Consider the following 10,112-nt stretch of genomic DNA (forward strand, 5'->3'; position numbering starts at 1 on the left):
TAAAAAATCATGTTAATACACTGATTCATCTGATGAAGCATTTGAGAAAAAAATTTAAGGATCAGGACACAGGTAATCAGTTGAAAAAGGAAACAATTATTAACACCAAGAAGAAATAAATAAAAAGGAAATATCATTATAGTGTCTTCCTGTACCCTGTTATAAACAGTATTTGTAGAAAGCTAATGATGAAGAATGCAAACTGACTATTGAATAAACCCAAAGTTTACAAACATATAAATAAATAGGTGTAGTTGGTGTTACAAGCTGAATGGTATCCAAAATTCATATATCAAAGCCCTAATCCCCAGTACTTCAGAATGTGACTATATTTGGAGATAGAATTTTAAATCCAATATGATATGTCTTTATTAAAAAAAAAAAGGACATTAAGACACAGATGGGTACAAAGGGAAGACCATTTGAAGACACCAGAAGAAAATGGGCGTCTACCAACCCAGAAGAGAGGCATCAGGAGGAACCAACTTTACTGATGCCATGATCTTGGACTACCAGCCTCCAGAACTGTGAGGAAATAAATTTCTGTTGTTCAAGCCTCCCAGTCTGTGGTGCTTCGTTATGGTGGCCCTAGCAGATTAAGACAGATGGGAAACATGTAAGTCAAATCTTCCTAAATTATAATAGAAAGTCATTGTGCAAAAATATCCAAAACTGATAAATCAAGAAGCTTAAAACATGAATATAAACATATTTTTTAAAGTACTTGCTAGCTTTTAATGGACCTCCTTCCATGTGGCTTCAAACTACCAAGACATAGACCCCCATACACCCTTAATCTTCTCAGCTCTTCTACTGAAGAATTTGGCCTTCACGATGACAGGCTATTTGGGGAGCTTTTCCTTTCCCAAAATTTGGCAGTAGCCAGATCACAGCACATCAACGATGGGAGAGACTCCAGTCTCGGTTCTGGTACCATTTGCCCATGTCTGCTCACTGACCAGGGTCCACAGTTTATTGAGGTTGACAGTTGGGCAGAAGCTCTGCTTCCTCTTGAGGAGGTGATGCCTCGTTCCAACTTTTCCAAAGTAACCTGGGTGATATTTGCCGAAGTTGATCCTGTGGTGATGCATGCCACCAGCATTTCCCCAGCCCCCTGGGTGCTTCGGGTGATGGCCCACGCAGCCATGGCTCACGTGGTCCTGAAGTTTCTGGGTCTTCCTCAGGCTGGATGGCAATGTTGGAATTTTTTTTTTTTTTTTTTTTTTTAATTTTTATGTTTGAGAAAGAGCGCAAATGAGGGAGGGGCAGAGAGAGACAGTGACACAGAATCCGAAGCAGGCCCTGAACTGTTAGCACTGAGCACAGGGCAGGGCTCGAACCCAGGAACCACGAGATCATGACCTGAGCCTGACTGAGCCCCCCAGGAGGTTAGGCTTCCGACTTCCACTCAGATTCTGTCTCTCTGAGCAACCCCCTTCTCGTGCTCGGTCTCTGTCTCTAAAACATAAATAAAAAATCTTAAAAAAAAAAAACTAAAAGCTAAAGGAGGTTAAAGAGTTGCCTGGGAGGGCTGGGGGGGCGGGAGGGGGGGAGGGGAGGGGGGCGCCTGAATGGCCCAGTCGGTTGAGCACTGACTTGGGCTCAGGTCATGATCTGACAGCTCGTGGTTGGTTCAAGTCCTGCATCAGGCTCTGTGCTGCCAGCTCGGAGCCTGGAGCCTGCTTCAGATTCTGTGTCTCCCTCTCTCTCTGCCCCTCCCCTGCTCATGCTCTGTCTCTCTCTGTCTCTCAAAAATAAATAAATGTTAAAAAAAATAATTTAAAAAAAAGTTGCCTCAGAAGATTGAGGCAGGGTCCCACACTCCACCTTGAATCCTTAAAGACAGATGTATTTCAGAATTCAGATATTTTCCTATCTTTAAAAGATAATATTCACTTACTATATCATAAGCACACAATTATGTGCACATAATTAGGGACAGCATCCCATAATTAACACAATAATTTTGCAAAAGGATTTTAAGTTTAGGTCAGGTTTTGCCACCAGAATGAGCTTTGGTGCTAGGGTACCCCCCGAAACTCAATTTTCAAAGCTTTTTTTGATTAAAAAACATGCAAAGCAGTGACTGTAATCTTGTGTTTGATATTTTTAACCATGTATAGCACTTTGATAAAAATCAAAATCATTTTTGAAAAGGCTACTCTGGCAGAAGTGTGGAAGGAGATTTGGGGGAGTGGAATTATACCAGGGGCAAGAGGAGAGTCAGAGACTCACGAGAGAGCCCACGTGATAATGAAGCCCGGATGTAACAATGGCAAGTGAGGCAACAACGATGGGTAAAAAAAGGGAAAGAACGATGGATTTCAGAGATCTTGTGGACAAATCAAATGGGATGGGTAAGAGAGGAGGAATAATAATGGACAAAACTCCAACTCTTAACTTGGGAAGTTGTGTCGAGGTGCCAGCACTGAATGGAGAAGAAAGAAGGATAGGACATTTGGAGGACAAGGAGACAAATGTCCAAGATAGGACATTTGGAGGACAAGGTGAGGTGGGGCCTCTGAGACTTTCTTTTTTTTTTTTTTTTTTTTTTTCAACGTTTTTTATTTATTTTTTTGGGGACAGAGAGAGACAGACAGAGCATGAACGGGGGAGGGGCAGAGAGAGGGAGACACAGAATCGGAAACAGGCTCCAGGCTCTGAGCCATCAGCCCAGAGCCTGACGCGGGGCTCGAACTCACGGACCGCGAGATCGTGACCTGGCTGAAGTCGGACGCTTAACCGACTGCGCCACCCAGGCGCCCCTCTGAGACTTTCATTAGGAGATGTTTTGGAGGCATTGGAAGGCATCTGGGCTAATATATATTTGACATACCCCACGACAGAATTCCTAACGGGGCGGGGGTGGGGGGGAGGCCAGGAAGGGCAAAGCAGGGACAGGATTTAAGAACACAGCCCTCCTTACTGCTTTGCTTTCTTTTCTCAATGAAGTCTTGACATGGTGAAGAAAACGACAAGCCCTGAAGTCAGTCCACCCAGTTCCCATACCCCAAACCCCTGGAGGCAGCTCGCAGGGCCATAGACACTCTGAGGGTTCTCTCATAAAAAAAGGAAATCGCTCCTCAGAAAAGCCAATTCCAGGTTCAGTTAATGGCTGAAGTGATCATTGACAACTCCATTTGATAAGGGAAGCTGAAAATAATTCATCTTCTCCTATCTCCCCAAATCAAAATTAGGGAAACAGAGACTACTTATCAAAAAGTGCCAGTTTTAAATTGTTTTTGAGGATGAGCTATTTCAAAACCAAAACTCATCACATGCTATTTAGGACATATCAGAGAATAAGAAAAGAAGGCAAACATCTCCATTCTTTTAAAGACACTGACATAGAGCCGATACCAGATCTTATCCATGATAATTGTTTTAAAAACCACTCCAGGGGCACCTGCGTGGCTCAGACAGTTAAGCATTCAATTCCCGATTTCAACTCAGGTCGTGATCTTGTGGTTTGTGAGTTTGAGCCCTGCATCAGGCTCGGTGTCAACAGCCTGGAGCCTGCTTGGGACTCTCTCTCTCTCTCTCTCTCTCTCCCTCTTTCTGCCCCTCCCTTGCTCATGCTCGTTCTCTCTAAATAAATAAATAAATAAATAAATAAATAAATCTTAACATTTTTTAAAAAACACTCTAATATTTGTAAATATACATGAAATGTCTAAATATAGTAGCAATAGAATCTAAAGGTATTTTAAAATTAGTTCAGTGGCATTTATTCCAGGAAGGTAGGCACAGTTAAAAATTAGGAAATCTTAGTAATATATTTCTTCAATATATTTGATCCACAGTGAATGAAAGGGAGAGATCATGTGATGATCACAAGAGATTTCCAAAAAGCATAAGACCCCGATTTTTTTAGAAACTCAATAAAATTAATAGTATATACATATACAAAACTAACAGCTGATATTCTGCTTAATGGCAAAACATAAATATTCCAATTAAAGTTGCAAACAGTATACAGTCGACCTTTCAAACATCACAGGGGTTAGGAGTGCTCACACTCTATGCATTGAAAATTCACATATAACTTTAACCCCTCCAAAACTTAACGACTAATAGCTTACTGTTGAGCAGAAGCCTTACTTATAACAAACAGTTGATTAACACATATTTTAAATATGTATCACATACTATATTCTTAAGGTAATCTAGAGAAAAGAAAATATGATTAAGAAAATCTTAGGGATACCTGGGTGGCTCTCAGTTAAGCATCTGACTTTGGCTCAGGTCATGATCTCACAGTTCATGGGTTCCAGCCCTGCGTTGGGCTCTGTGCTGACAGCTCAGAGCCTGAAGCCTGCTAAGGATTCTGTGTGTCTCTCTCTCTGCCCCTCCCCCGCTTATTCCCTCTCTCTCTCTCTCTCTCAAAAGTAAATAAACATTTTTTTTTTTTAAAGAAAATCTCAGGATGCCTGGGTGGCTCAGTCAGTTAAGCATTCGACTTCGGCCCAGGTCATGATCTCGCAGTCTGTAGTTCAAGTCCTGCATCGGGCTCTGTGCTGACAGCTCAGAGCCTGGAGCCTTCTTCGGATTCTGTGTCTCCCTCTCTCTCTGCCCCTCCCCTGCTCTCACTCTGTCTCTCTCTCTCTCTCAAAATAAATATTTTTTAAAAAAAAGAAAAGAAAAGAAAATCTTAAGAGAAAATACGTTTTTGGGACTGCACTGTATTTTTCAGAATAAATCTGTTCGTAAGTGGACATGTGTCATTCAAACTTCTGCTGTTCCAGAGTCAACCGTAAACATATTGACAATAAAATAACTTAGAAAAGTAAAAAGTAAAATAAGTACATTGATATTCTAAATGACAGGGCAAGTTTCCCATATTTGCAGATATTGTCATGACATTCCTCAAAAACCCAAATAAAATCAACTGGAAAACTATCAGAAATAACCAGCAAATTCAATAAAGTGATCAGTTACAAAATAAATGCAGAATACCAGTAGGTTTCTTATACACCAAGAATAAAAATCTAATGCACTCAAAAAAATTAGTGCAGGGGCGCCTGGGTGGCTCAGTCAGTTAAGTGGCCGACTTCGGCTCAGGTCATGATCTCGTGGTCCATGAGTTCAAGCCCCGCGTCAGGCTCTGTGCTGATAGCTCAGAACCTGGAGGCTGCTTCTGTTTCTGTGTCTCCCTCTCTCTCTGCCCCTTCTCCATTTGTGCTCTGTCTCTCTCTGCCTTTCAAAACTGAATAAATGTTAAAAAAAAAAAAATTAAAAAAAATTAGTGCAAAAACAGAGCTCACTCTCTCTTTGAGAAGGTCAGCTTTTAATAAGACCTACCTATAGCAGTTGAAATTTCAGAAAATGACTCCCATAAACTCACCATACTCTAGTACTGCCTGGAATGTCCTCATGTTTCCCCACTGATAATCACAACCGACTTTGAAGACCAATTCTCTAACAGGGAAGGCTAGAACCAGTGGATAAAGTGTAACAAAATAATTAAAACTCTCTAAACACACATACAAACAGATCCCACTCACATTACTAAAAGATTCATCTGAGTAAATCCAACAAACATGTACCTTGCCTGTAAGATTAAAACCATAAAATTATACTAAAGGATCGAAAAGAACACAGGAACTTATGGAGAGGAATGCCATGTTCTTGTATAGAAAGATTAAAAATGTAACGAAGTCACTTCTTCCTAAATCTATAAATTAAGCCACTGTCAATCAAAATTTCTGGATAAATTTTCAAGTTTGAAATGTATAAGAATAGTCAAAATATTCAAAAAAGAAGGATATTAAGGGGAACTCATTTTATCATATTAAATGTGCTATAAATCTATAGCACATCTATAGTTATTAAATATTGAAAAACGAATACCCTGACCAACGGAACAATATAGAAGGCATTTGTTTAAAGGGTGGACTTTCAAATCAATGAAGAAAATAAATGCATGGACTGCTTTTCTCACATAAAAACAAAATATTTTTCCTAAGTCCACTTCCTCATAAATCACTTTCACATGAAGCCACAGCTCAGAGTCTGCACTGGTCAGAACCCAGTGTCATCTGCATTGCTTTAATTCTCAAATACAAACCTATGAGATAGATGTCATTCTGTTTTACAAATAAAGAAAATGAAAGTTGAGAAACATGCCCAAGTTTAAGGGGTAGATCTGAGAATAAAAACCAGGTCAGAGAGGCTCCAAAGCTAATTCCCCCAGCCCCTTTAGTGAATCATTCCTTTCCTAGTCTCTCATTGGGCTCAAGGCAGAAGCCAATATACCCTTTCTGAAGGTGTATTCCAGTGAGTCATATCTGTAATCGTGGAATGTCATGGACAAAGGCAGGTCTTTGTTTAAACAATGCCCCAAGATTCACAAGATAACTGCAGATAAAAATATCCAAAAGTATACAGGTTCGGCTACCTAAAAAACCCCTACAACCGTCCACTTACATCAATAGACAAATCATCTAAACAGAAAATCAACAAGGAAACAGTGGCCTTGAATGACACGCTGGATCAGATGGACCTAACAGGTAAATTCAGAGCATTCCATCCTAAAACAGCAGAATACACCTTAGTTTCAAGTGCACATGGAATATTCTCCAGAATATGTCACATGTTAGGCCACAAAACATGCCGCAACAAATACAAGAAGATTGAAGTTATACATGCACCTTTTCTGACCATAACGCTATGAAACTAGAAGTCAACCACAAGAAAAATTTTAGAAAGACCACAAATACATGGAGGTTAAATAATATACCACTAAACAATGAATGGGTCAACCAGGAAATCAAAGAAGAAATTTAAAAATACATGGAAACAAATGAAAATGAAAACACAATCGTCCTTTGCGATATAGCAAAAAAACCCAAACAAACAACAACAACAACAACAACAACAACAACAAAAAACCTTTGAGAACAAAAGCAGTCCTGAGAGTAAGTGTATAGTAATACAGGCCTACCTCAAGAAGCAAGAAAAATCTCAAATAAACAATCTAACCTTACACCTAAGAGCTAGAAAAAGAAAAGCAAAAATAGCCTAAAGCCAGCAGAAGGAAAGAAATAATAAAGATTAGAGCAGAAATAAATGTTATAGAACTAAAAACAAAACAAAACAAAAACAAAAAACAAACAAACAAAAAATCTAATAGAACAGATTGATGAAACCAGGAGCTGGTTCTTTGAAAAAATTAATAAACTTGATAAACTTGTAGCCAGATTTATCAGAAGGAAAAGATAATTGATAAAGTTCTAGCCAGACTTATCAAAAAGAGAGAGAGAGAAAGGACCTAACAAAATCACAAAGGAGAGAAGAGAAATAACAACTAACACCACAGAAATATAATTATAAGAGAATGTTATGAAAAACTATATGTCAACAAATTGGACAACCTGGAAGAAATAGATAAATTCCTAGAAATATTTAATTACCAAAACCAAAACAGGAAGAAATAGAAAACTTGAACAGACCCATAACCAGCAAAAACAATGAGGCAGTTATCAAAAACTCCCAACAAAAGTCTGGGACCAGATGGCTTCACAGGGGAATTCTACCAAACATTTAAAGAAGAGTGAATAGCTATTTTTTATCAAAAAAATTATTATTTACAAAAAAATAGGGTGCCTGGGTGGCTCAGTCAGTCGAGTGTCCGACTTCAGCTCAGGTCATGATCTCACAGTTCATGAGTTCAAGTCCCATGAGTTCAAGTCCCAGCTCAGAGCTTGGAGCCTGCTTCAGATTCTGTGTCTCCCTCTCTCTCTGCCCTCCCCCACTTGCACTCTGTCTCTCTCTCTCTCAAAATTAAATAAACATTTAAAAATAAATAAATAAAAATAAATAAGAAAGAAAAATGAATAAAAAGAAAAAAGAAAAAAAAAAACTTCCAAATTCATTCTATGAGACCAGCCTCACCCTGATACCAAAACCAGATAAAGACACCATTTAAAAAGAGGACTACAGGCCAATATCTCTGATGTGAAAACCTCAACAAAATACTAGCAAACCGAATCCAACAATACATTAGAATAATCATTCACCACAATCAAGTGGAATTTATTCCTGGGTTGCAAGTGTAGTTCAATATTCACAAATCAATCAATGTGATATATCACAATAATAAAAGAAAGGCTAAGAACCATACGACCATTTCAATAGATGCAGAAAAAGCATTTGACAAAATACACATCCATTCATAATAAAAACCCTCAAAGTAGGTTGAGAGGGAATATACCTCAACATAACAAAGGCTATATATGAAAAACCCACAGCTGATATCCTAAAAGGGGGAAAAACTGAGAGTTTTTCCTTCACAGGGACAAGACAGGCACGTCCATTCTCACAATTGCTATTTAACATAGTACTGGAAGTCCTAGCCACAACATCAAAAAACAAAAAACTAAAAGGCATCCAAAATGGGAAGGAAGAAGTAAACTTTCACTATTTATGGGTGACATGATACTACATATAGAAAATCCAAAAAACTGCTAGAACTGATAAACAAATTCAGTAAAGTCCCAGAATACAAAATCAAGGCACAGAAATTTATTGCATTCCTATACACCAATAATGAAGCAACAGGAAGAGAAATTAAGGAAGAAATCCCATTTACAATTGCACCAAAAACCATAAGATACCCAGGAATAAACCTAACCAATGAGATGAAAGACCTGTACTCTGAAAACAATAAAACACTAAAGAAAGAAATTGAAAATGACACAAATAATGGAAAGACATTCCATGATCATGGACTGGAAAGGCAAATATTGTTAGATATGTGATTACTACCCAAAGCAATCTACACATTTAATGCAATCCCAGTCAAAATACCAACAGTATTTTTCACAGAGCTAAAACAAACTCCTAAAATTTGTATGGAACCACAAAAGACCTCAGATAGCCAAAACAATCTTAAAAAAGAAAAGCAAGCAAGGGAAACAATCAACAGAACTAAAAGGCAACCAATGGAATGGGAAAAGATATTTGCAGATGACATACCAAACAAAGGGTTAGTATTCAAAATCTATAAAGAACTCACCAAACTCCACACCCAAAAAACAAATACTCCAGTGAAGAAATGGGCAGAAGACATGAATAGACACTTCTCTAAAGAAGACATCCAGATGGCCAACAGGCACATGAAAAGATGCTCAACGTCACTCCTCATCAGGGAAATACAAATCAAAACCACACTGAGATACCACCTCATGCCAGTCAGAGTGGCTAAAATGAACAAATCAGGAGATTATAGATGCTGGCGAGGATGTGGAGAAATGGGAACCCTCTTGCACTGTTGGTAGGAATGCAAACTGGTGCAGCCACTCTGGAAGACAGTGTGGAGTTTCCTCCAAAAATTAAAAATAGATCTACCCTATGACCCAGCAATAGCACTGCTAGGAATTTACCCAAGGGATACAGGAGTGCTGAGGCATAGGGGCACTTGTACCCCAATGTTTATAGCAGCACTTTCAACAATAGCCAAATTATGGAAAGAGCCTAAATGTCCATCAGTTGATGAATGGATAAAGAAGATGTGGTTTGTATATAAAAATGGAATACTACTTGGCAATGAGAAAGAATGAAATCTGGCCATTTGTAGCAACGTGGATGGAACTGGAGAGTGTTACGCTAAGTGAAATAAGTCACACAGAGAAAGACAGATACCATATGTTTTCACTCTTATGTGGATCCTGAGAAACTTAACAGAAGACCATGGGGGAGGGAAAGGGGGAAAAAAAAGTTAGAGAGAGGGAAGGAGGCAAACCATAAGACACTCTTAAAAACAGAATAAACTGAGGGTTGATAGGGGGTGGGAGGGAGGGGAAAGTGGGTGATGAGCATTGAGGAGGGCACCTGTTAGGATGAGCACTGGGTGGTGTAGGAAAACCAATTTGACAATAAATTTCATATCAAAAAAAAAAAAAAAAAAAAAAAAGCAAGCCTGCAGGCATCACATTTCCAGGCTCCAAGTTATATAACAAACTGTAATAATCAAAACAGTATGGTACTGGCACAAAAATAGACACATAGATCAATAGAACAGAATACAGAGCCAAGAAATGAACCCACAATTATATGGTTGATTAATCATCAACAGAGCAGGAAAGAATATCCAACGGGAAAAAGACTGTCTC

At 38.8% G+C, this 10,112-nt stretch overlaps 1 pseudogene; it reads right to left on the bottom strand.

Moving 5' to 3' along the window:
* Positions 1–733: 733 nt before the first annotated feature.
* On the bottom strand, positions 734–1,190 carry LOC122198611 (annotated as a pseudogene).
* Positions 1,191–10,112: the final 8,922 nt, after the last annotated feature.

The sequence above is a fragment of the Panthera leo genome, chromosome C2 (genome assembly GCF_018350215.1).
Source record: "Panthera leo isolate Ple1 chromosome C2, P.leo_Ple1_pat1.1, whole genome shotgun sequence".
NCBI lineage: Eukaryota > Metazoa > Chordata > Mammalia > Carnivora > Felidae > Panthera > Panthera leo.